At 53.0% G+C, this 26,900-nt stretch overlaps 1 protein-coding gene across 1 annotated transcript in view; it reads left to right on the forward strand.

Moving 5' to 3' along the window:
• The window catches only part of Tmem132e (transmembrane protein 132E), a 56,017-nt gene that overhangs the window by 461 nt on the left and 28,656 nt on the right, over positions 1–26,900 (forward strand). The window lies entirely within an intron of this gene.

The raw sequence follows: 26,900 nt of genomic DNA on the forward strand, positions 1-26,900 counted from the left end.
GGCGTGTCCGCCCACGGATATCCAGAGGGATGTCAAAGATCAGCTAGATTGGGTCCCCGGCACCCGGCCACGTCTCCCCGTGCAACCCGCGAGGCTGGGGACTACTGGGACCCACGGGATCTCGGCTTCCCGGCCCTGGCGCGCAGGCGGGTGCGGGGCCGTGCGGCCCGCTGCCTGGCTTCCTGCGTCGGGCCTCGGGCAGGGACGCGCACGGTAGGGGCCCGGGAGGCTTGTGAGCTGCATCTCAATGGCCGGCCGGCTAGCGGAGCAAGGCGGGCGGGGGTCTGGGCAGCGGGCACGGGCCGGGAGACTGGCGGCGCGCGGAGGCAACGGGGCCGCGCTCCCGCGTTCTGCAATCTGTTGCGTCTGCTCCCCAGGCTCGCCCCGGGCTCCGGGCTCCGCTGGAAAGGGGTGACAGAGGGAGGGGCCTGGGGTGGCGCACCCAGGCAGTGAGACAGCGAGGGTGCAGGTTGGAGACGGAGGTGGGGGGTCTCAGAACGGCCTTCCCCACCCAGAGTGGGAACTCAGATGAGCTAGGAGGACGCTGTGGCGGCTTTCGCAAGCTGGAGATGCTCCAGGAGGCGAGGGGCGCTGACCTAGGCGGGAGGGAGGGAGCTGTGGAAGCCGGTGAGGGTATAGAGCCCTCTGCTGCGCCCAACATGGAAGCAACTGACCCAGGACATTTTTTTTAACCAGCAAAGGACCCGCTACCGGTGGGGGACTCTGATGCCCCGCTCTGAGGGGGTGAGCCAAGGACAGAACTGGAGTGGGCCTTGGTGGAGCTGGCCATCTGGAGGCTTTAGAGAACCCACCATGTGTGGTGGTCAGCTTTTGCTCAAATCTGTGCACTCCCTGGGAGCTTGATTGAGCCTGCTGTGAACCCACCCAAGGTCTTTAACCAGAGGCATTGCTCACTCCGACTAGGGTGCATTCTCAAGGTTGAAAGAGTAAGAAAGTATGGCTTCTAGAAATTGTAGGGACCAAGGGCGAGGAGGCAGAGGGGAACAAGCTGACCCCCCTCTGGTGGCTGGGTTCCTCCTGCTGTGGGGTGAGCTGTTTTGCTTTTGGTTCAATGGAGATTGCTAGTCTCTTGTTTTTTCACGGGAGCAATGAGCAGGAATGAGCAATGGCTAGCAGGAATAGGGTATAGCGGGGACCTAGGGGTGCAGCCAGAGAAGAACCTTCATCCCTGGGAGAGATTGACAGTGGGTAAGGGTAAGACAGTTGTGTGGGCTGGTGGTGACCAGGAACTCAACCTAGCAGGCCTCTGTTTAGGAATGGCTCTTACCTCTGCTTGAGTTCCATTACCAGCTCAGCCTCGGCCCCTGGGCAGCTCAGTTGCGGTCTGTGTCCCTGCTACCCATTGCATGTTCTCTGGCCTGGCGGTAGAGATCTGTTCCACTTCCGGGCCTGCCAGAGCTGCTTGTTTCCTAAGCTTCTGCCCTAGGCAGGCCTTCTGGAGTGTCCTGCCTGCTGTGAGCCTTAGCTAGGGCTCCATGCTGTCTCTGGGCCCAGGGTGCCCAGCAGCTCTGAGCAGGGGCTGCTGTCCTTAACCTGTCTCCACACAATGCTAGCACGGTGCTTGCTTAGGACTACAGGCTGACTTGTGGGAAGAAGACCGTGGAGGAGGTGTCGGACAGCGCCCTATTGTCCCTACTCCCGGCTCCCTTTTCTGAGTCCTTCTCTGAGCTCTGATGTCTCTTTGTCAACCCATGCCTCAGTTTTACTTTTAAAACTTGGACATACCCTAACAAGCAAGAGCAAAAATGAAAGAAATGTGTCTTGTAAAAATGAAGCTGGTCTGAGCCCCAGGCCTTCATCCTGCAGGACTGCCTAGGACCCCTCCTACCAGCGCTGCCCCTCCCCCCGCAAACCCCCCCCCCCCCGTTTGAGGAAGGTACATGGACTTACTGTCACTTAGGTCAACTTTCAATAGGTTTTCAGGTCAGGGCTGTTCTAGGTTGCTGGGGGGCGGGGGTGGGGGTGGGGTGCGCTGCTACTGCTGCTGCTGCTGCAGTATACAATGCCTGGCAGGCGACTGAGGCCACCGGGTTCTGACCACACAGCCAGACTGGAGGCCAAGCAGCCTGGGCTTCTGTCTGACTATGGCGCCACTAGGCAGGGTGACCTTGGGCTGCCTCCCTAGTGGCATGTCCCCCTCCCCCCAGCCACATCATGTGGTCTCTGGCCCGCAAGTCCCTTCCTCACATGCCAGACCAGACTGTCAAGCAGAGCTCTTGTATGGACAGAGCACCACACCCCTTCCGGGCCCAGCTCAGCCCTGCAGGGTGGGCAGAGTCGGGTGTCTGGCTCTCTCTTGCCCTGTTTCCAGTCTCGAGAACACCTCTGAAGAAGAGCTAAGAAGGTCATTTTCTAGTGTCTGTCTTTTGGGTGACAATCCTTGATTTTTAGTTTGAGCAGGAGTCTAGGGGGTCAGGGTGGTGGCTGAACCTGTTGGAGAGCTGGCTGGGTCTGCTCTCCTAGTAACCTTTCCTGGCTGCCCATTGCCTATGGGACCAAAGAGCAATTCTCTGCCCGGGCATCAGGGTCCCTCCTGATCTTGCTCCAGTGTGCATCTTCCCCTACAGTGCTCCTGGCCTCTCTCCTTCCTCCCTCTGTGTGCCTTACGCCCCTGCCTCACTTCCCAGGCCTCTGGAGTCGACACTTTGCCTCCAGAAACCCTTACCCAGCCTTCAAAGCCCAGATCCAACAGCACCTCCGCCAGGAACTCTTAGACCAACCCCAGCTCCTCAAGGCCCTTTCCTGAATGCTCTCCTGACACTTCCGGCTGGTTGCTTTTGTGCCCAATTCAAAGCAGTTATCCACAGGCCTTAAGCCCCTCGCCCCAGCCCTGTGGCTAACACACGCTTTCGTGTTACCCTCATCCCCAGTCCTAACACACACACAGCAGTGGGTCAGAAGTCGTGGGTAAGGGGAAGCAGGCTCAGTGGGGTAAGGCTAGAAGCGGGCAGGGAAAGAGACAGGCTCTGCCTCTAGGAGAGGAAGAAGCAGGAGCAGGCCCAGGCCATATTCCTTGAGTACCTCCCAGGGGGCACACTGGGCCATGGTCTTGGGAGGCTACAGGCTGTCCGACACACCCCAAGACTTTTTCCTCACCCCTACTGTATCTATCTAGAGGACTGGGCAAGCAGCAGGCCGGGAGGAAGGCCGGTGGTGGTGGTGGTGGAACTCAGATCTGTTAATGTGTGAGGCCAGTAGGTGGGGATGTGTTCTAAACTTGGTGGCAGAAAATGAGCTTTGCTGGAATGCAGCCTGAGGATGGCTGGGTGTTGGGCTCCAGCTACATGAGACTCTGTGGAAGGCCAGGGCTGGGACTAGGCCCTGCAAAGGCACCCATGAGGTTTCCGGGGGCAGGGGTAGGCAGGACGCTACAAGCACAGGCTCCAACCATCAGGATATGGCCCACCAACCTGGGCAGGGTCTGGCCTTGTCAGCTTCCAACACTGAAAGAGGAGACCGCAGGATAGACAAATCCAGCCTTCTAGTATGCATGAAGGAGGAAGTAAACATGGCAGAAAAAGGCCTGGAACTCGTGCAGCAAGGTAATGCTGAACATTAAACCATCCCTGGAGCCTAAATGGGGTTCCTGGTTTAGCCCAAAGCCCCTAGGCAGGTTTTACTACCTCTGCCATCCCAAGATATTCTGTAAGTCCCAAGCTAGCCCACAGTGGTCAGCCATCCTGACAGTCAGTCCTAGTTAGCCTTCCCTAATACCCCTGGTCACATACCACAGGGCAGCCGATAGAACCTCAGGGCTGAGTCTCACTCCCTGCTGGACCTCCCAGCCCAGCCCCAGAGCCCAAAGATTCCCCACCTTGTTCTCCCTCAAGGAACTTTATATCCAGATTCATCATCAGTCCAGCTTCTCAGAGGGCTGAGACTGAAGGAACCCAAATCCAAAACCTATTTGGGCCACAGAGCAAGTTCAAGGCCAGCTTGGACAACTGTCTCAGAAAGGTCAAAAAGAAATCTAGGGCACAATGCTTGTCTACCCTGTGCAGGGCCATGGGTTTGGCTCCCTCCAGTACCACAAAAACAATTTTGTAAGGCAGTTTGGACTCAAGAGTCCGCAGGTTGTAGGGCACTCAGTATATCTTGGCCCAGGGAAGTCCTTTCCTCCTGAGTCCGTTTTCCTCCTCCGCCGCCATTCTTAACCTCCTAGTTCTCTGCCCCCCTTCCACCCCTCCACCGGCAGCAAATGCCAGCACGTGGCTCTGATTGCCCTCCCTGCTCCTCTGCCCCATCCCTGGCAATCCTCCCTCCTTCCCTGCTTGAGCTCAACACGGAATTTTAATAAGAAATTAATGAGCCAGGTGTGTGCGTGTGTATTTTTAAGAAAATAAATGTCGTTTTCTATTTTCCTGCTCTGTCCTTTGAGCTGAAAAGCAAAGTGGGCATGCCTAGCCATCAGTTCAAGCCGTCTGTGCTCTGCCTCGCTGTGCCCATGGTTGGGCCACATACCCGCCCAAGCCAGTGCCAGTACTCAGCCAGCCACATGTTGTCAACGGAGGACAAGTGGGACTTTAGAGAGGGGACAGGTGAGGCCAGTGGGGCAGCAGAGGCAAGCCAGCATTCAGGGTAGCCCATCACCCACGGCCTCGGAGCCCATAAGTCACTGCCGTGTCTTATCCTTTGTCCCTTTGGCTCCCCTTACACACACACACACACACACACACACACACACACACACACACACACACACATACACACACACACACCAACACACCAGGCCTTGTTGGCTCTCAGCACCCAGCAGGGTGAGTGGGAAATGGAAGCAATTACCTAGATAATTCAATGCTTGTTGCATGAATGAATGGATGCAAAAATGAGTAATTTTCTGAAGAAAAAAAAAAGAGGCAAGAGTAGAAAAGGAATTTAAAAAAATCTTTTGTTTTTGCTTTTTTTTTTTACTAAATTTTTTAGGAAATTATCTGCTTTTAGGAAGTTCCCTTTTTTTTAATCAAACCTGAGCCCTGCCTGTTGTATTCTCTCCCCCAAATTTTTTGGTTCATGAGAGTAGGTGAGTAGTTTGCTGTCTTCACTCAAATGGCTTTCCCAGTTCAGGTCAAAGAACTGTTAAGTTACAAACTTGGCTTGTAGAACCGGTCAGCCTATCTTTCTTTACCTGGCCCTGTCTTTGGGCCTGGGAGAATGGTGTGCCCAGGGACATCAGGATGGATGAATAGCTCTTACAATGGTCGAGATTCTCAGACATCTCCAACACTAATCCCAAACATGAACACGGTGGAACCTGAGGAGCAGGGACACAAGATTCCTTCCCACCTACCTACACTTGAGATCAGTGATCCCACTGTGTTGCCAGGTAGCCATCATGTGAAGCCTCTTCCCTGTGAGCAGTTCTGGCAATGCCAGCTCTAAAGCCAGGCTTTCTAACACTGTCCCTGGAGCTCTGTTGCCGTCAGAGACAGCAATGGTATGGGCAGAGAAAGTGGGAGCCTGTGAATCCACTAGGCTGCTTGAGAGTCCCTCTCTCCCTTGATCTCTTAGGTGTGTCCAGTCTCTTAATGACTTACACTCTCTCATGTCATTCCCTCTGACTAGGACACTCTTCCTCCTTCTCCTCAACCTAGTCTTCAAGAGAGGGCAATCCACTCCTTTCATCCAGAAAGCCACTGTCTTAATTGGAGATTCTATTGCTGTGATGAAACATCATGACCAAACAGCAAGTTGGGGAGGAAAGCGTTTATTTGGCTTACACTTCCATATTGCTGTCCGTCATCAAAGAAAGCCAGGACAGGAACCTAAATGGGGAAGGAATCTGGAGGCAGGAGCTGATGCAGAGGCCATGGAGGGGTGCTTACTGACTTGTTCTACATGGCTTGCTCAGCATGCTTTCTTATAGAACCTAGGACCACCAGCCCGGGATGGCCCTACCTACATGAGTTGAGCACTCCCACATCAATTACTAATTAAGAAAATTCCCCCACAGGCTTGCCTATGGAAGCATTTTCTGAACTGAGGCTCCCTCCTCTCTGATAACTCTAGCTTGTGTCAAGTTGACATAAAACTAACCAGGACATGCACCCTGATTCTCAGATACCAGAGGACTCACTAACACTGCCACCCATACTGATTGGCCTGCCATTTGAATGGCACACTTCCTGGCTTCCCTCCTAGCGGTGATCATAAATGTGCCAGGATGCCATATGACCCCTTCCCTGCCATTGTCATCTCTATGTTCTGAGAGGCACCCTGGCGCGCAGTGGATATTTGATGATTGTTTAAATGAACCAGTGCACAAACCCTTGTGTATATCCATGTCTTCCGTACTCAGAAAGTATTCAGTTGGTGCTTACTTAGCAATGCATGGGGCCAGACATCATCCCAAACAGTCTTGGAGGGAAACTCCTCAGGTTGCTAGATAGCTGTCCTTGGGTGCAGTCAGGCCATAGTCAGGAGTACACATTCATCGGGTATGCTGTGCTTGTCACAGCCCAAAGTCCTGCAGGGAGTGTAGGGTGTTCGAGAGTGGCTGAGCGGTTTGTCATAGCAAAGTGAGCTCTAGCTGAATGAGGTATCCGTTACTAAGTATCAGCTTCAAGGAGTGAGGAGGTGAAAGTGAGACCATCAGCATCCACAAGCCTTCACAGAGGAAGCATGGTGAAGAGCCCTGGGTAGGCGTGGCCACTTGAGAAGGTGGGAGGCCCGCAAGACTGGGGTCTGACAGAGAGAGGAGCCACCTGGCATCCCTAGAAGGCCAGGTGCCAGTGTCCTCACCTCACAGGGTGCCATGCAGCATTCTCTTCCTTCTCTACATCTCATCTTTTGACTAATTATCTAACTTTACAAAAAACCCTGCTCCCTAGGACCTGGGCATGTCATGTACTGACTTGGCCTGATTTCATACCACTGTGATTTGGGGTGTCGTAATCAAGAGGGAGAGGCTCTGCCAGCATTCAGTGACTACAGAGCCTGCTTCCTCTAAGTCTCTGAGCAACCTGCAGTGGTTCCAGGTCACCTGCTCTGGGACCTCTCTGCCTGCCTCATCACTGACCTGCAAGTGTCTTGGTGTTGGCCTAGCCTCCCACCGCCAGGCACTAGCCACTGATTATCCCTGGTGCCCTCAATCTCAGCCAGGGGGTTCATCTGTCTCCTGCCTTGTTCTTCCTCTGGTGCCATAGGTGTTTGGGGCCTTTGTCTAATGGGAAGAAACTCTTCCATTGAAGGAAAAAAGGGTCATTTTTCTCAGCTACCAACACAGCAGAAAAATGATCTCAATTTTCTGTGGCTGTTTTCGGACAGGTAAAAACTGCCAGTAGACAGCGCGTGGGTGAGAGGGTAGGGAAGACAGGCAGTGATGGGGCTTAGCCCCCCACTGGGGCACTAACAGCCCTTCCCGGTACATTCTCTCCCCACTCCCGACCTTAGCCCCTGCTGACCACATACCTGTGTTGGGCAGCCATCGCCCTGTCTGCTGAGCACTGATGGTGCCCTTCCGTTGGTATCGGGCATTGAGTCATCCCCTGGAGCCAGCAGAGGACCCTGCTCTGTTTCCACCCGGCTATGACATTCAGAGCTTCCCTCCTCCACCCACCCTTTCCCTGCGCTCAGCATTAAACTCCCTGACTCCATCGCCCCTTGTGTGATGTGGGCCAAGTTACTTAACCACTCTCTGCTTAGGCTTCTCATCTGCAAAGGGGGATCAAAGCGTTCCATTTGCGGGGTTTGTTGTGATGATTCAATGAGCTATTTCATGCCAACTCTTTCAGTAGATCGCACCCAGCACAGAGCAAACTCACAGAAATGACAGTTGTCAATATTATCATTACTAATGTTATTAGTGTGTGCCAGGAGCCGTGTTGAGTGTGAAGATGAAGCTATCTGTCCCTGCTAATCTGTTCTTTTTGTGTTTTGTTTTGTTTTTTGTTTTTTTTCAAGACAGGGTTTCTCCGTGTAGTTTTGGTGCCTGTCCTGCTTCTCGCTCTGTAAACCAGGCTGGCCTCAAACTCACAGAGATCCGCCTAGCTCTGCCTCCCGAGTGCTGGGATTAAAGGCATGCGCCATGGCCGCCTGGTGCTAATCTGTTCTTAAAGAGGTTTGAAATGCGATGTTCTAGAGAGAGGAGACCTGTCTGCAAGGATGGTCACCAAACCATTGGAGCTGCCATGGAAGGGACTGGGAACGATGCATGGAGGTGGGGGGGGGGATTATGTAACTTAGATCATGGGAGGCATCTGGGAAGAGGTGGTTTGGGAGCCCTGGTCAGGTTCCAGAATGTTGTTCTGAAGGTGAGGCAGTCAATGTCTCCTTCCCCAGGAAAGACAGAACCAGTACAAGATGGCCACTGGCCTAGTGCTCAGAGTCTAGGGGTGAGGCTGCATGCTGGGAAGCAGTGTGGGAGGCTAAATGCTAGGCCTGTGCATAGCCATTCCTTACCAAGATGTTCTGTCTAGAGATCTCTCAAAGCTGTGACCTTGTGTTCCACGAAGTGCTCGGAAGCCATTGAGAGTTGTGGAGAGGGAGGATGATGCTATACAAGCAGCATTCTTAACAATGGCCGGGTCAGGGGACAAACTGCACATCTGTCCAGAGTGGAGGGAAGTTGTAGTGCTACCTACCATCTGGAATTTTGGTTCTTTACATGGGAAGTGGCCATTCGTGGTCATCTCTAGTATCACCTGGGATGATGAAAAGCCCACTTTCAGAACCGGATTTGTGGGTGAGCGCTGCCTCTGTGGCTGGCTGGGGAGCTGGAAATGCTGTATCTCTATCAACAAATGTCGATCTATAAATGTGCAGATGGAAGGTGGGGAGGCTGTGGCCCAAGACTCAGGATGTGGACCTGTCAAGGCCCAGAGTTCCTGGAGGCACTTGCATTATAGACTCCTGGACAGCACAACACATCAGAACCCAATTTCAGAGACCCCAACTGCCCTCACGGTGTGATAGAGGCCCAGCCAGCCTCATTTCACACCCCATCCGTCAGCCACAGCCAGAGGAGACATAGCTACTCAGGGCTTCTGTGAGCCTGTGGCCTGCAGGGAGGCCTCAGGACCCAGTCACACGGTGGGCAAGTATTGAGAGCATGCCACAGCACCCCAGCCTGTTCCAACCCTTCCTACCACGGGGAAGTCAGGTGGTCTGAGAGCCGGGGACTTCGGAAGATTGGTCCCCAGAGCCTCAGCTTTCCCACCTGCAGCCTGGGAGCAATGGAGCCACCTCTCAGGAAGCTGTGCTGGGGCAGAGCCCACTGTGGAAGCACCCAGAACAAACAGCAGGCACCTGCCGCAGGGCTGAGTAAACACAGGTTTCTTTTTTTTTTCTTTCTTGCCCAGAGTCAAGCCTCTGCCTGGCAGGAAGCACGTTCAAGATGTGCCAAAAGGCTTCCCGGAGAGCAGTTGTCTAGTGATTGGAGTTTTTGTTTTGTTCTGTTGGAGTCTTTTTTTTTTTAAGCCTTAATGCCTCCTAGCAACTCACTGTTGGGATTTAGGACCACAGTAGCTATCTCAATGCTCTCCCCCACCCGCAGATCTCTGCAGCAGCCCAGGTCCCTGCCTCTGACTCTGCCATAGCACAAGCATGACACTTGCCTGCAGGAGCCTTGACCTTCTGAGAGTCACATCCGTATCAAGCAATCCCCAAGGTGAACAGAGGGTGACCTCCACCCCCACGGTCAGGGCCCTGGTCTCCCTGATCCTGCAGCCTGAAAGCTCACAGGGATAACACAGAATGAGTCTCAGTGGACTCATTACCCTTACGTGTACCGCTACATTGTCTACAATGGAAAGAAAATCTTAACCCATCCTATAGCGTCCTTGAAGGTGGGTAGTTAGAGCCACATGCCCCACATGGCACCTACAGATCTTGTGACAGAGTCGTGGAGCTGCTGTTTTTACTGGTGTCACTGGCACCAGGGAACCCTCAGCAGCCAACTCACGCAGGCCTGTCCCATGGCCCGCACGCCCACTCCTGCCCCCACTACCTGCATTTTTCTTCCTCCTCTGCTGTTTTCTTTGCCCATCGGCTAGAGATGGCATGGATGATCAAACCCATCCTCCCAGGGCTTGGGGGCGGGGTTTAGGGCCCCTGACTTTATTGCCCAACAGTAGTATAGCAGAAGCCATGTGTGTCTGCTGCAAAGTAATTTTAACAATATATTCCAATCCATCTGTTCAAAAGATGGTTGTTTCCTCGTGGAAGCCCATAGGAAGCTGTGATCTGACGTTTGGAGTTCCCGTTTCCTTCTGTCGGGGTCACAGCCTCAGCCTCGGAATTCTGGCCTTCCATTCTGCCAGCAGCAGGCTCAGTTCCATTCTGAACCCCACCCCCAGGCACCCACACCAGCTCCAAACCACACATGTCTCACCCTGCTGGCTGGGTGCATCCAAGACCTCGTCCTCTCAGAGGCACTTTCAAGGCCTACTTTTTGGGGGCCACACTAGTCCTGAACAGCTCCTCTTGATTCTTGATGAAAATCCCCTGCCCACTTAGAGCTGGCTCTGCCTTTCCCAGCTGGGGTGATTCATGGTGGCTAGGGACGGTGACCCCTCTTAGAAACAGCTGTACCTGAAGCTCCTGCACCTCACCCCGACCACTGCCAGATTCTGGACATGAAGGTCAAATGCCGCCACCCTTCTGCTCAGCGTCACCTCCCCTGACCAGGAGAGAAAGCCAGAGTCCTTGCAGCAGCGCCCAAGCCTGCCGGGACTGTCATTTCTCCCCACCCTGCCTCTGTCCTCTGAGCTCTAGTCACACTGGCTTCCCAGCTGTCCTTAGCGTGCCTCAGAGACTTGGTCTTCTGGTCCCTCTGACCTTTTATCTCTCAAGTGCGTCTTACCAGCGCAACCTTCTCTGATCAGCTCTGTCCACTCCCTCAGCACTGGGATTTCTCCTACGACGTAGTACGGAGCTATGGGTCTACTCGCTAAGGGGTTGAGCCCCTAGCTGAAGGGAGGGCCCTGCCAGCAGAAAACACATTGGTTTTTTGAGCGTTGTACCCAGCCCCTGGACCAGGGCCCAGCGCAGGGATTCTGAGTCTGTAACAGGAAAGGAAGGGATCCATCGCAGGTGTGGCCTCCACCTGCCCTCTCTCTCGGCCTACCCAGAGAACTGCTGCAGAAACAAACCGGTCATTAAATGGGGGACAGGAGCCAGAGGTAGAGAAGTTATCCCTTCCTCCGCTTACTCATTCACACATTCGTCTGTCAAATCCTAGCTGTGTGATTCTAGAGAAATGGCTTGCCTTCTCTGTGCTTGGTTTCCTCATTTACATAATGGGGTACTAGCGGTAGGATCCTCGTGAAGTCATTACAATGCACGAAGTGAGCTAATGTGGGCCCCGGAAGAAGGTTTGGCTTGTGGTACGTGCTCCATAAACGGCAGCTATTGTTAACTTGATGCTGTTGAAGGCTTTCTCTGTGCTGAGCATGGAGCACACACCGAACATACATATGGCAGCCACAGGCTGGCACAGGGCAAGTGTGCAAGAAGGTTTGGTGCATAGCATGCAGAAAGGAGTACTCTGAGGAGGGCAGGGGTCAGGGTGTGTTTCAGCTCTGCACCACACTGGGGGACACACTACTGTACCCTGGCTTCAACCTTCTCATCTATGAATAGGGAATCCTGGGAGTCAGGGAGCCAGTGGAAGCGGAGGCTCCAGAAGCAGATGGTAGGCGTCTTGTGGGCATCTCAACGAGAAAGGGGAGCTGAGGCTTGGAATGACTACTTCCTCCCTGCCTGTCTCACCCCTTGGCTTCCTCTTTCTTGGTCTGCCGCTGTTCCCTCTAGTCCCCTGCTCTGTGGTAGGGTACCATAGTCCTATAGCCCCAACCCCAAGAATCACACTCCTGCTCTAAGGCCCTGCAAGATGGTTTGCATAACACTATCCCCGGGCCTTGCCTTTAAAAGTCTTCATCTTTTCTCTGAACAGCCCCTAAATGATTTCTGTAAATTGCTCTAAGTAGGAAAAAAAGAGAGAGAGAGAGAAGAGAGGAAAGAAGGAAAAGAGAAAAAGAAATAGATAATAACGTCAGTGCCAGCTGCCTGATCAGAATGGCGATGCCTCTCCTGCCTCCACCTGTTCCTTCCCACGGGGTATCACAGGGCCCAAACCCTGCCTCCTCCCTCAGGCAGGAGGTGACCATCAGACAGGAAGTAGTCCCCCCTGCCCCGCTGTCCTGGCCACTCCAGATCTCTTTGGGGATGTGCGCCTCCCTTGTCAGTCTGCCACTCTTCAGGAGGAACTGCCCCTCTTGTCAGTTTAGGGGCTTCCTGGAAAAGGCGGGGCCTGCCTCTCAGAGGGATACGGATTCCCTCTAGGCAGGGATTGGGTGGGGAACCTCGGGATCCCCTCTAGGGCCCGGTTTCTTCCACCACAGCTCAGAGAGCACAGGCCGGTTCCCGGACTGAGACCTCAGGCCCTGGTTCCCTCAAGCACGTGCTAGATGATTTGATCCTCTTTCACCCTGCAAAGCATCCCCCAGCACCTGCGGTGTGTCCACGCCCTCAAAATGAAGCATTGCTGATGAAGTCTGAGAGCTGCGCTATTCTATGGGTATAAAGATAAATATTTAGAGGCAGTTTGAGGCACTATGTTCATTTAGCAAAATAATAGTAAGTAGTAGGTTCACCCCTGAGGCCGATGGCCTGTCCAGGATGGGTTCCTGTTTCTGTTAACTGTACCACGCTTGAATTCCATCTTGTGAAGAGGAACTTAAACCCAGTAAGACTGTGGTTGGTTACTTCCTCCTGCAAGCACAGCCCTACGTGTGACCTGGCTTTCCTGGGGGCAGGGCCTACAGTAGAGGCTCAGCATGGAAGCCACCCCTATGGCCTTGGACCTAGGCTCAGTCCAGACCGCACCGCCCCCCCATGCCATCATGACCGCAGCTCTGTTGTGACCAGAGGGCCAGGGTAGGGGCGTGCAGCTCTGGAGCAGTCTTGGCCTCCTTCTTCCAGCATCTCTCCTGTGTGCTCAGCACACTTGCTGCTGTGAGGTGTCACCATTGCCTGGTATTGCCAGCCCTGACATGATCATGTAGCCTTAAGTCCTTTTTCCTTGCCCACGCCAGTTTCTCTGTTTGAAATGTAATAAGATTGGACGAAATCAGTGATTTTTTTCTACAGCAAGTTTAGGCAGGAAAATGTATGCCATCCATGATACACACAACACATCATAACATCTTCATACAACGCACACATACACAGATGACAGGTGACACAGAGAAAAGCCAGCATCTGGATGAAGGAAGGTACAGAGGTTTCCTAAGGTCTCATGAGTCCCACTTTCCCCAGGACCCCTGGGCAGCCCTGACACACATCCATGAAGCCAAGAGACAGGCACTGAATCTGCTGCCGCCATGCCACTGAGAACCCACAGGGCACTGCTGGTGGGAGCATCCACAGACCTCCATGCTCCCTTTCCCTGAGACCCCACTCTGTTTTCCAATGGAGGTGAGCCCCAGGGCGATGGGCTAGCTCCAGCACCCCTGGGCACTGGATGGAGTCCAGTGGGATTTGAACCACAGGCACCAGAAAGGTTTGGGTGGTAGTAGACCCCAGTCCTGTCCACCTTCCCAGCGGGCAAACTCTTCCAGATGCCACAGGACGGCCATTCGTCATCTTCTTGTGCTCCCTTTGATGTGCCGAGCAGGAAGGAGGACTCACAGAGACACAGCCTCCGCTCCCTCTCCCACTTAATTGGAACCCAATTAAGTGAATAATTGTTACAAATGTGAAATCACCTTCCACAGCTTGGGGATGTGGCCTGCACACAGCATGAGCCACAGGCCTCTCTAGAGACAGACTTGGCCTAGCACTTGGATCCCCACGGTGGGGTGTGTTGACCTCCAGAGTTCCCTACTCTCCCTCTCCGTCAGTTGCCATAAAACTCATCCGGGCCCTGCCCCAGCCCATGGCTGCTCCAGCAGAGTAATCCATCCACGCTTCAGCCTCTGCTCAGACATTCACCCCGCTAGATTGCCTCTATGCCAGGCATGGCTCACTAGCCGAGAGCTCATACATACCTGCTCACGGGAGCTCGCCCCTCGTAAGTGGCTCACATGCATGGGAAGTAAATCGAGGCAGAGAGATGGGTGCCACCGAGGACAATGAGAGGGACCCAACTGGAACATGGAAAGCCTTAGGCAAAAGCTTTCTAAGGGAAGGGGATGCGCTCCTCCTGGGACTGTCTGCAGTCAGTCTCTCCTGACAGAGGGAGCAAGGACAGGTATATAGAGAATCAGAGCGTGGAAGACAAATGGCTCACTTTAGGGAGTGTCCTAGAAGCCCTCGCAGTGAGCACCCCACGCCTCATAGGCATTTGCTGTCATCACTCATACCTACTGTCCTCGTCACTGGAACCATGGTGGGGTGGTTTGTTTGGTGCAAGGCTCTAGGCTTTTAGGGTAGAAAGACCTCATTACTGACAGACACAAAGCAAACAGTAAGTCCCTTTGCAACTGTGTGACGAGGACTTGGGTTGGATTGGGGCTGTCTGGGATCCGGGGTTGTCTGGATTCAGGAGCTGCTCGGTCAAAGGATGTGGATCTTGGCCACACACTAGGGTCTGCCGTCCAACTTAGCGTCTGAATTTGCTCCTAGGTAATTCTTGGGGTAACCCAATGCCAGAGCAAGGCAGAGAGTGGAGAAGAGCTGGGGCGCAGAAGCCAGCATTGCATAACACTCCTGGCCCTGAGATTAGTCTAAGGAGATTCCCCAATGCTGAGAGACCCGGTGGGCAGGAGATCTGGGAGGCCGTCAGGGTCAGAGGACAGGGCTTGGAGAGTAGAAGAAAGTGTGTTGTGATGGGCCCGTGCTATTGGGGTGTGTGTGTGTGTGTGTGTGTACAGGTTCGTACACATATGTGCATGTACATGTAAAATCCAAAGGTCCATGTTAGATGTTTTCCTTGTCCACTCTCTGTCTTGTTGGTCTCTTACTGGCGTTGGAGCTCACTGTATTGGCTAGGCTGACTGGCCTGGCTGACTGTTTTCATTTCCTATCTGCTTCTGTGGCCCTTACCTTTCTCACTTGGGTCTCTGTTCCGGGTCTAGGTGCTCAAGGCAGGCTTCCTAGAGCCACTGTTGGGTCTCACTGTATGTGTAGATGGGGCTATTCACTGCTTGAATTGTGTATAATGTGTCTGGTGGGCTAGCCTTGGAATGTGAAAACTGACACCACAATCTGAAGATCTGAAATCCGAAATGCTCCAAACTCAGAAACATTTTGAGCACAGATGGGACACCCCCAAGTGGAAAATTCCACACCCCACCTCATTAAATAGGCCACAGTCAAAATGCAGATGCATTGGAAATCATATATATAAAATAACCACCAAGCTACATATTTGAACAAGACATAAATGAATTTTGTGTTTACTCTTGGGTCCTATCTCTAAAATGTCTCCAACTGAAAAGAACCTGAAATTCAAGACCTTTCTGGCCCTGAGAAGTGTTTCCAGGCTCCACTTGCCAATTTCTAATAAACTGTGCATAAGCAGCACATTTAAAAGATGAAGGGTCTGGGGGGGCACATGAATTTGGGGTGGGATTAGACCGACATACTCTATTTGACCTATTGTAGCAGGTGTCCCTTGAGGGTCTTCTCTGAGAAGTTACTTTAGCACCCGGGCGGCACAGGGGTCGGGGCCAAGACCAGAGAAGAGCTGGCAGGTGAGGGACAGGCCTGGCCCTGAGCCAGCAGGGTAGAGCTGGGAATGCATAGAGCATGGGGGCGCTTTTCTTGAGGCCTGGAGGGGGGAGCCCAAGAAAACAGCTCCCATAAATCAGATTCCAAGCAAGAAAAGGAGGTGTGCAGCTGGAGAGGGGGAACTGTGAGGCCAGGCCAGGGGGTCTGTGGGAGCTGGGAAACATACATCAGCCCTGGCTCCACAGGGGCTCCCGTTGCTGTTCACTGTGGCAGAGAAAAGATTTCCAGGTTGGATGATGGGGATCCATGGACAAGCAGCCTGTCTGCTGCTGCCTCCTCCTCCTTCTTCCTCATCCTCCTCATCTCCTCCTCTTCCTCTTCTTTCTTTATTTCTTTTTTTTGAGAGGTTTCTCAATGTAGCCCTGGCTGTCCTGGATCCTGCTGTGTAAACTAGGAAGGATAGCCCTGAACTCAGAAATTTGCCAGCCTCTGCCTCCCTAGGTCTGGGATTAAAGGCTTGCACCACCTCCTCCCGGCATGCCTCCTGTCTGCCTTCTTGAAGCATAGAATTCTGGCAAAGATAGCCAACAGGCATCCTGTGGGCAAAGTTGCCTGTCTCTTTCATAGGTGTTCAAGGGGGGGGGGGGGTCCCAGTTAACTTGCCTCTTCATTAGTGAGGAGACAGAAAGTTGCTAAGAGAGGAAAACAGAGTAGCACCCCGGGCCTGGGAGGAGCCTGTTTTTCTGTTGTCCTCTCTGAGGCGGAGGCGGAAACTGCAAAGATCTGGTGCAAGGTGTCCAGGGAGCCTCACTTTCCCTGCTCCCAGGGGTTGCCATTGACTTCAGAATAAGGGGACTGGGGTCTCCACCGAAGCTGTTCTGTCAGCTCTGTGGGGAGCGATAGTCTTTACCCAGAGGCCACTTTTGTCCCCAAAGCCCCAGCCCTGCTTCCTGAGGATGGAAGACTCAGAGAGGCAGCCATTCACAGGGGAGATGACCCTGGTGGCCTTGGGGGAGGGGCTGTCCTGACCACACAGGGTGACAGTGATTAAATGCACCAGCAGCTGGGCCATCAGGCCCTCCCTGCTGCTAATTTGGGTCAATTAAGCCAATTTGTCTTTGTTGACTGGATGTCCCTTCTCTGTAATGGCTTTGGCCCCTCTGGGACCTGGGAGGAAAAAAATGGGGAGGAGGAGTCTCCTGACTACAAGGCTCTTCTCTTCCTGCTCCCCGGGACACCCCAGAGCCCGGGGCTCAGGGGGCTTCTGGAACCTTGTGACCTTCGCATTGTCCTGGGGGTGTTGTCAGCAGCCTCATCCGGCAGCTGCCCCAGACTTCACCTCATCCCACAGCGGAGTCATATGAACTGCTCAGAGTCCGCTCAGAAGGGAACTGAACACAGCCGTGTGGCTCCAGGCCCAGTATTCACCTGTCAGTACCTTCTGACCTCTGCACTCGCCCCAAGATGCCTACTGTGGAGTCTGGCCCTGCTGCTAGGAAAACCCCTCCCCAGGTTTCCTTGGAAACTCACTTCTGAGGTATCAGGTTCCACCTTGCACAAAAGAAAGGGAAGAAGGCTGAAAAATTGATGGCTTCAGAGGGAAGAGCGCTGCCTGTTACTGGGCATGCTCCTGAGAGCGTTCCTGGCCGTGGGATTGGGTAACCAAAGGTCAGGGGCCACACTGCCATACAGCCCTGTCTCCTCTTGCTGTGTGCCCTGGTATGCCTCTTCATCTCTTGGACCTCAGTTTACCCATACCGAGCTCTGCAGGTATAGGAAGATGGTTGGCCTGGGCCCCTAGAGCTCTCATATTTGAAGGGTTGGCCTAGAAGTAGTGGGGTATGATGGGCAGTTTTCTCTTGTTCCTTCCTAGGAAATGTAGCATTACCTCTTTCTCCGCTCGGGACAAGTGAGCCGGGGAAATGCTGCCATATATAGAGACGTGTGGGGACCAAGAAGACACAGAGCTCCCTTGTGTCCCCTGAAGAAGCTGTGTCATCTCCACAGAATCAGTGGAGGCAGGGTACTGCCCAGGGCAGGAGGTCATGGAGGGGAGGGGCAGCAGTCTCTGGGGAAAGAACAACCAGGGAGCAGAGCTTTGCAGGATCAGTCCCAACCATGTACTCACAGGATTAGTCATGCCTCTGTCCCGTTCACAGGCAGAGGATGGCTTCCTTAGCCCACCCTGCAACAGGCGAAGATGGGAACAGGTCAGAGGAGGACAGAAATAAGTTGAGGTATGAGTCCATCACTTGGAGTGCTCTCTCCCTAGACACAGCTCACTGGACTTGTGCTGTGTGGCATCAGGGACACCTTCCCATAAGCCGTGGCCCTCTCAGTCTAAGCTCTCTTATGTGGGCCCAGTGGTCTCCGTGGCTAAGTCCTAAGTGCTTCTATGAGTGGATGGATCTAGGTGGACAGAAGAAGTGAGGGGCTGAGGTGCAGAACGGTGGCAGCACAAGAGATCTGTGCCCCTTCCCTCCCCCCACCAAGTGCCCTCCTAAAGGCTAAGCCCATGAGGCACGTCAGATGTGTAACATGCACACCTGCATAGGCATCAGTACTAAGAATGTGAAGCTAAAAGCTGATAGGCTCTCTGACAACTCAGAGTCCCCCAGGGACCTAAGGGAATGGCTCAGTCCCTTCTCTTATTGCTAGTGTAGACATGGAGACCCCGGTGGTTCCTAGCCAGAAAGCTGTGCCAGATGCATGCCATGGAGGTCAGCCCATGGTTCCCAGACCCAGCAGTCTCTTTGCTCATGCTGAATGGACACCCATACTGTTCTGGGTACCCAGGGAGAAAGGGAAGTGTGTAGTGGATTGCCTTCATGGGGCCTGTCAGATGGGTATATATAATGAGGCCGAGGACACATTGGCCTAGACCATGCAGGGCCCCTCACGGCTCCTCCTTCCCCAGGTATGATCATGACAAGGTCCCCCACCAGCCAGCCTTTTCCTGAGGGTGTTTCTGGGCTCCCAGGCTAAGCCTTCCCACCTCCCTAAGGCTCTTCTGCAGTACCCATCCCCTAGATAATGTGCTTTCCTGGGTACCCCATCAGTGCTGAGAGCCTCAAGATACCCTTTGAATGTTCTGTAGACCCTCCCTTTACTCAGATGTCACATGGGAGCCATAACTGTGGTCCTGCATCCCTCCCTTCCAAACCCTCCCTCCACATCTGGCCGGAGCCCACCTGGTGTCTGGAACATGTTTCCAGGAAGTCATACCTAAAATGACAGTGAGCACCATGTACCATGTGCTCAGATGGTCCTGGGCCCTAACCTGGGGGATTTTCATGTTTAATTCATTTATAAATGCGCGCGCGCACGCACACACACACACACACACACACACACACACACACACACACACACACACACACACACAGCAGCACATTACTGGTCCAGACATGGCCAGAACCTGCCCAGGGCCAAATAGCCCCTGTCAGTGTGGAGCCAGGCCAAGCTCAGCAGATAGACTCTGGAGTCTGTGCTCCTCAGAGAGCTCTCAGGAAGGGTCTCTCCTGTTACTCTTCATGTTCAGGAACTGTCACTCAGCTAGACCTGGGCAACTGCATCCTTAGAGTGCCCTCTTCAGGGTCTTTTCCCTGCAGCCCGCTCTCTGAGCTCTTTCTTACATGGTCAGTGGACCTGTCCCCACCTCCTTCTGGTACCCATTACCCATGAGGAGAGGAGGTGCTCCCAGCTCCCAACTGGTGACCCTGGTTGCCCTGTTTTCTGACCTCACCAGGTCTTCTGTGTATCACACATTTCCTTATTCTCTTCCCCAAACACACATGTGCCTCGCCCCACACAAATGACCAGTGACATCAGAACTCAGAATCCTGAGAGACCTGCATTGTCTCACTCTGACCATCACCCACTCGCTCTTCCTGACTCTATTTCTGTTGTTGTCGCTGTTTGCTTTGTGTTTTGAGACGGGACCTCGGTGTATGACCCAGGATGGCCTAGAACTCACTGCAGTCCCCCTGCATCCATCCCAGAGTGCTGGGATTGTGGGTCGGCACTATCACACCTGGTTTCCTAGCTAATCCCTAGGTGTTCTCGCTGGAGGCTCTGCTCAGGCTTCCTGGATGGAGCTTCTCACCCCTGCCCTATGACGAGGCAGCTCTGTTAGTTGTTTGGAGGTCTGTCCTCTCAGAGACCAGTTGTGACCTCCCTATGAACCCGCTGACACTCAGCAGGGCCTGGAAGGAAAGAATCAGAGTATATGCATGCTCTGAGGAGAGAAAGCCCAGTGAGTTGGGTAAAAGATTCCTATTTTCAGCAGCCGCCAGCGTTCCCTACCAAGTCAGTTCTGGACCAGGCCTTGGAAGCTCTCGCCCTCCTCACTGTCAGTCCAAGAGGAAGATGGGAAGGTGGCTGGCACTGTGACAGGTGACTAAGCCCCAAGAGGTTAAGCAGATTACTAAAAGTCACACAGCAGGAAAGAGCCTGGACTTGGATTAGAAACCACCTTCTCTGAATGCAGAGGGGGAGCTTGAGGCTCTGGGGGCCAGCTGTCCTGTGCGGCTGAGGGAACCAGGTAGCCTGGGAAGAACCAGAACATTTGGAAGTTGCAAGAGCAGGCTGTGCTGGACCTCTGCCGCCTGGAAAGCACCTGCATTTCCTTATGTAATCAGCCGTCACGTCCTAAGTGAGCAGACACAGGTCCCTTGCTCTCAACTGTTGCATGGCCACTTGAAGCCCTCAGAGCATGAACCGTATGACAAGTGAGGGTGGGCCCCCCTGGGAAGCCGTGCTATGAGTCAAGGCTGGGCACAGCAAAGCAGCCCCTTTAGAATAGAGGCTCGACTCCCTCAGCACCCAGTCTGCAGTGGATGGGGTCGTGTAGGGAGTGTTTGAACGCCAACACCTGTCAAAGGCCTTCCTCTGCCGAAGCTAATCTGCCCCAGCCTTAGGACTCCCCAGATGGGGCCTGTGTTCCATACAAGCAGAAGGTGAAAGAGCCCTGTGCTGAGGCACAGACCCTAAGCTATGGCCTTCCCTATGGGGGGAGGGAGGGCGGGGTGACTTCCAGAGGCTCCTCCACACATCTATGAAAGATGTGTTAGTCACACATTGTCACAGAAATGCCACCTAACACATACCCTCTATACATACCTATTCTACACACTCAAGAAGTCTCATGATCTTGAAGCAAGGAAAGTCAGCGGGTGCCCAAAGCTTGGTCATAAGGGCCTGGGCTTTGTCTGCTGGACTGGGAATTTTCTGGCTATGTTTCTTGCACGGTGTGTGTGTGTGTGTGTGTGTGTGTGTGTGTGTGTGTGTGTGTATGTATGTGTCCGTCCCCGTCTGTGTCTATGTATATATCTTGTGTGTATGTGTGCATGTGTGTATCTGTGTGCTTGTGTGAAGTGTGTATGTGAGTGTGTGTTGGGGGGCGTTGCTGGGGAATGAGCCAAAGGCCTCCTACAAGCTAAACAAGTTCTCTACTGCTGCGCCACAATTGCGTTAAAAATATTTTCTTTGTGTGTGAGCATGCGCTCCCACATGCATGCCACAGCGTATGTGTGGAGGTCGGAGGACAACTTTCAGGAGTCAGTTCTCTCTCCTCCCCACCCCCATCCCGGGATCTGGTGGTTGAACTCAGCTTGCTGAACTTGTGCAGCAAGCGCGTGTATCTGTTGAGCTTTCTTGCAAGCCTCCCAGCCCTCTTTTTACTCACTTATTTTGGAACCTCAGTAAGTTTCCCAGACTACCTTCAACTCTCTCGACGTTCCAGGAAGGTCTTTAACTTGTGACCCCCCTGCCTCAGTCTTCTGAGTAGCTGGGATTGCAGGCCTGTGCCACCACACTGGGCTGTCCGTAGGTTACTTTTAATGGCCACTTCTTCGATCTTGTTTTGTGAGACGGTGTCTCATGTAGTCCAGTCCGTGAACCTGCTGTGTATCTGAGGCCAGCAATGTATGTGTGTCCTTCGGCCTCAGCCTCTCAAGTGCTGAAGTGACAGTCCTGTACTGCCACACCTGGCTTTCCCATCCTTCATATACCTGGCCTGACTAATGGTATAGTATATTCTTCTCTTGTTGAAAATGCCGTCTTGCAAGCCTCTATGGGTAGGTGCCCTGTAGGTGAAAATATTACCAGCTACCACCAGCCCAAAGCACTCCCCAAGTCCAGAGAGGATGGTGTTCTCTCCCACAGGTTAGGACCAGGCTGTAGCTTGTCCTGCTACGTTAGGGTCTAAAGAATTGGGACCAGTAGTGTCTCTATTGCCCAGCAGCAGAGCAGGCCAGAGGTTAGAACTGGAAAGAGCTTCAGCTGTCACCAGCAAAAGAACTGAAGTCCAGGGACAGGAAAAGACATGAGTCACAAAGCAGGACCAGACAGAACAGAAGAACCACCAGTCTGGTCTTGGATTTGGTGTGCCCCAGACTCTGCCTGTCTGTCCTAGATTCGTTGTGCCCCATGGGCTCTGCCTGTCTGCTGCCTCCCAGACTGCTGGAAAAGGGTTCTATCCTAGAACCATGTACTAACAGTGTGTCAGTCATCCGTCACTGGGAACGAGGATGCCACAGCTTGTGCTGTGCTGTGCTGTCCTGCGGAGGCAATGAACAGAGGTGGGGCTTGGATCTTTACACTGTGCTGTGTTCAGAGAGCCTGCCATCAGAGAAGGCAGCAAATTAACATCTCTGCCAGCAGGCTTTATAGACAATTAGGGAAGGGAGTTGAGTAAAGGTAGACAGTCATTCTAGAACTTAGCCTCACTCCTCTGAGCAGGTGGTTAGACACATTTCTGAGACTTGAGATATGTGCCTGTGGTCATTTGAATATAATTGGCTCTTATAATCTCATAGGCAGTGGCACTAATAGGTGTGGCTTTGTTGGAGTGGGTATGGCTTTGATGGAGGATGTGTGTCACTGTGGGGGTGGGCTTTGAGGTTTCCTATGTTCAGAATACCACCCAGTGTCTCAGTTGACTTCCTGTTGCTTGTAAGACGTAAGACTCTCAGCTACTCCTCCAGCACCACATCTGCCTGCACACTGCCATGCTCCTGGCCTCGATGATAATGGATTGAACCTCTGAAGCTGTAAGCAAGCCCCCCTCAATTAAATGTTTTCCTTATAAGTGTTGCCTTGGTCACAGTGTCTCTCAACAGCTGTAGAAACCCTAACTAAGACAGCACCCTTCTTTCTATCATCCCTTGTGCTTTCCTTTCCTCTGCATATCTGTGTTCATGCACTTCAAAAATACCATGTCTACTTGGTGCCTGTTAGAATTAACCTGTACTACATACTTCAGGAGTATGTGGGCTGGTGTGAGTGGGGGTCAATAGAACAAGCAAACCGTTAATGGTGTGTACATGACGCTTTCTTACTGTGGAGTACAAGTGTGTCTATACAGCAGAAACCAGGACAGCAGTGTCCCCACTCATCCTTCCTGTCCCCTAGCAGCTAGAGCAAGTAGCAAACATCATCATCTTCAGAAGAGAGAAGGCTGCTTTTCAGTTGTGACTTTACCAGCCCCAGTCAGTGGTAGAGTAAATCCATTGCCTTTAGGCCTCTGGTGGAAGTGCATGGCAGAGTAAAACCACTCCCTTTCCAAGTTAGAAGGTGAAGGGGGGCTGAAGTCCCATTAAGTGTTTCAAGGACCCTTCCCCCAGTGAGCTGAGACCCTGCTGAGCCACACCTCCGAAAGGCCCCACCATCTCCTAATAGTGCCAGGCTGAGCGTTGAGTCTTTGAAATTACCACAAGACTGAAATCATAGCCACTCTGGATCCCATGAACCTCTTAATGAGCAGAAAGATTGCTGGTTCCATTTCCCTCTCCTCTCCAGCTGTACCCCACGCCCAGTCGAAGCAGAGGACTCTGAGCAGCAGCCACACAGATGGAAGATCACCCGGGCTGGGAAACTTCCTCAGTGAAGGCTCAGGGGCTTCCCATGTCTGCGATCTTCCTGGGGATGGGGAGCTCAGGTGAGGCAGCCCTTGGTATTGCTAGGCAATTTTAACCTGAGAAATGACTAATCTATTTCTAACTCCAAGACTACTTCCCCGATGTCCTGTTCTCTGGCCAGGCTCAAGTAGGATTTAGGGAGATCCTAAGATATACCAGCTGCGGCTGGGGAGAGGTCAGGGTCCTTGTGGCCCCCAGACCACGGAAGCAGACTGATGTTGTAGCAACATAGGGTGAGGGGAAGATGTTTAGATGGGAGAAAGATGGGCCCACGATTGTCCTGAAGAGGACCTCTCATCCTAGATGGGCTGCAAGCACCTCTTTTCCTAAGGGAAAGTTTGTTACTCTGGACCTCCAATGTGTACATCTTACACACACACACATACACACACACACATACACACACACACACACACACACCTCCCTCAAATGTGTACATTACACACAGCCCAAATGTGTACATTACACACACACCAACAAATGTGTACATTACACATACTCCAGATGTGTACATTATACATAGACAGACAGACAAACAGAGACAGAGAGCTCAAGTGAGTAATACTAATTTCCTGAAGACGCCAAAAAGATGCCCTCCAACTCAATAAGGTTCTCACTAACTTCTAGAGACATGCAGACCTCACAGACTAAGGACTTAGTGCCACAAAGCCACTCCCAGTTCTGTATTCCAGTTGCAAGTAGGATGTACCCAAGGTTTACCCACTTCTGGGCCCCTTGGGTACCATGACTCATCCTTAGCTTCTGCAGCTTACTGATAACAGCTGCTCAAAGAACTCAGGGCTGCTACTCACTGTATCCAGCTGCTGTGAGAATTTATAAAGAGCACAGCCAACAGCCCTATGAAGGGGGTGCACAGAGTGACAGCCGCCCCTTTGAGTCTGGGGCCCACCACCGTCCTGTTGCGTGTTTGCCAAGCCAGTGGTTTCACTTTCCCCTCACTGCAGGCTTCTGATGGAGGGTCCCCCAAGTAGACACAATGGGTGAAGTCCCTGAGCTGTTGGTGTTCAGCCCAGACTCCAATTCCCAAAGTGCCTAGGGCCAAGTGGGTGGAACTAAAAGTTTCAGTTCTCCAGGCCTGTGGTTGGTTCTTTCCACCAGTCAAAGTACCCTGCCCACATCAGGCCATTGGCATGATAGGCTCAAGGGAAGGACTTTCTGTGATTGTCAAAACTCTGCTCCTCTCACCCTTCCCAGAGGAATTCCAGAGTCTGGACAGTCCCTGAGGGAACAGAGACTACACAGACATATCTTAAAATCACAGTGTCACCCTTCCCCAGGACAGTAGACCTGGGCCAGGGTCCCAGATCTGGAGCCTAGGATGTGGCTGAGCTGCTGCGTCCTCTGCCCCAGGTTGAGATTGTGGCTGTGGTCGGAAGGGATACAGGGCGGAGGTCACGAGGCCCTCCTTGGCTTGATGCTACTGTCTTGTCATCACTGCTCACAAGGCCCCAGGGTGGAGCTTGCACATCACGGTTGCACTTGGGAGGTTCAACTTTGACCTTTTCTTTTTTAACCGAGCCATAAGAGCCTTGTGCAGGCCAGGCAAGCAATCTGCCACTCAGCTACGTCCCAGCCCATCTGTGACCTTTGGAGTGGGACCTTCCCATTGCCCCTGAGTTGGGAGTGTTGACGGCCAACTTCTCTGCCTTCCGTGTCTTCCCACAACTGAGGACCTGGTGCTTGGCAACCAGAGCCAACTGCAGGCACTTCAAACACACAGAACACAGGAGTTATCTTGTTAGGTCCAGCTTGGGGAGCAGGTGGCCTTAGCGATCAAGAGGATGTAGGAACTTTATGTGGTCTTTTCAGAAGCTGTGGGCTTCAGGGGACCTCAAAAAATGTCTAGTTGAATGCTCCATCCAACATTTGGAGTCTGGGGGATGAGGGCAGTCGAGGTATGATGGAGCTGGCCTCATTCCTACATGGCCCTCACAGCGGGCACCACTCAAGAGTTTGGGCTTTCTGCCTCCCGCAAGATGGGGTCCGATCTGAATTGCTGTCACCTTGGGCTTCTTGGAATGGAAGAGAAAAACAATCTGTGAACTAGCTTGGCTTGTGCACTGAGCCAGCCCCGCCGTGCAATCAGGTCAGGCTTCCTGGAGGCAGAGGCACCTCCAAACCTTTTCAAATGGAGTGTGAATTACATTAACCAGGAGTGAGGAAGTATATTCTAGGAGTTTGGGGATGTCTGGGGAGGTTCTGCATTCAGGTCTGTGCCTGAACCCCAACTGTGCCCCCATGCTGGGTTTCCAGGACCCCATAGTAGAAGTAGATCGGGGCAGAAATGTGGGAGAGCAAGGTAGATCGAAACAGGGTGGAATGAGCCAGATGGGGGTACACCTTTACCCAGAGGGCAGTGGGAGTCACCTTGCATCCCATGCCAACAGAGCCCAAAGTGGGGAGCCTTGCTTCCTTGCCCAGCTGACTTCATGGGTGATGAGCTCTGGATATCTATCACAGCACACACTTCCCTAGCCTCCTGGTGGCCCCTGGGAGCAGCAGCCAGTGCCCCTCATTTCTCCCTGCTGCTGTTCTGCATGCACGGGCAGGGACGTGTTCTAGAACCAAATACCATTCTTCTACTCAGGGGCTCAAGTGGCTGCCCAGTGTTATGGCTCAATAGGTAAACATTATTATTAAGGGGCTGGAACCTATAAGACAGGTAGATCCTGTGTGAAAACCTATGATGAAGCTGCCCCTGGGAGTGAGGCTCCTCTGCAGAGCCCTGGGGCTCCAGGGAATGTTGGAGAACCTTCAGAATTGGTCTCAACTCCTCAGCCTGACATTCAAGGACTTGGGCCTCTTGATGTCATGCTGCCTAGGCTGGTCTTGGCACCCTGCATATCTTTACCACATGCCTTCCAAACTGCCTTTTGACCCTGACCACACTTGAGACTCTCTTCTCCCTTGAAATGCCTCTGACCCCACCCAGTCCCTCAGCATCCAGAAGTCCCCGAACCCCATGTCCCTGCATTACGCCATGTTTCTGGTGCTTTCTCTGTGTGGGCTGCTGGCGCCAGAGCCAGGCACTCCCGTGAAGGCTCACAGCACTTCCCACCTTTTAGCACGTTATTTATGTACTTGTCTGGCCTCCCTGTTAGCCAGCAAATTCCTTAAGGGCGGACTCTACCTTCTGTAGCCCTCTCTCCCAGCGGTTCCCAGCAGGGTCTCCAAAGAAGAGCTGAGCTGGATAAATATTTATTTGGTGAATGTCTGTGAAAGTCAGCTACAAACCCTAATATTTCACAAGGCACTCCAGGCCGGCTGCTGCATGAAATCTCAGCCACCCCCTGTCCGCCACAAAACCACCATCTATGAGAAACTAGAGAC

The sequence above is a fragment of the Peromyscus leucopus genome, chromosome 8b, assembly GCF_004664715.2.
Source record: "Peromyscus leucopus breed LL Stock chromosome 8b, UCI_PerLeu_2.1, whole genome shotgun sequence".
NCBI lineage: Eukaryota > Metazoa > Chordata > Mammalia > Rodentia > Cricetidae > Peromyscus > Peromyscus leucopus.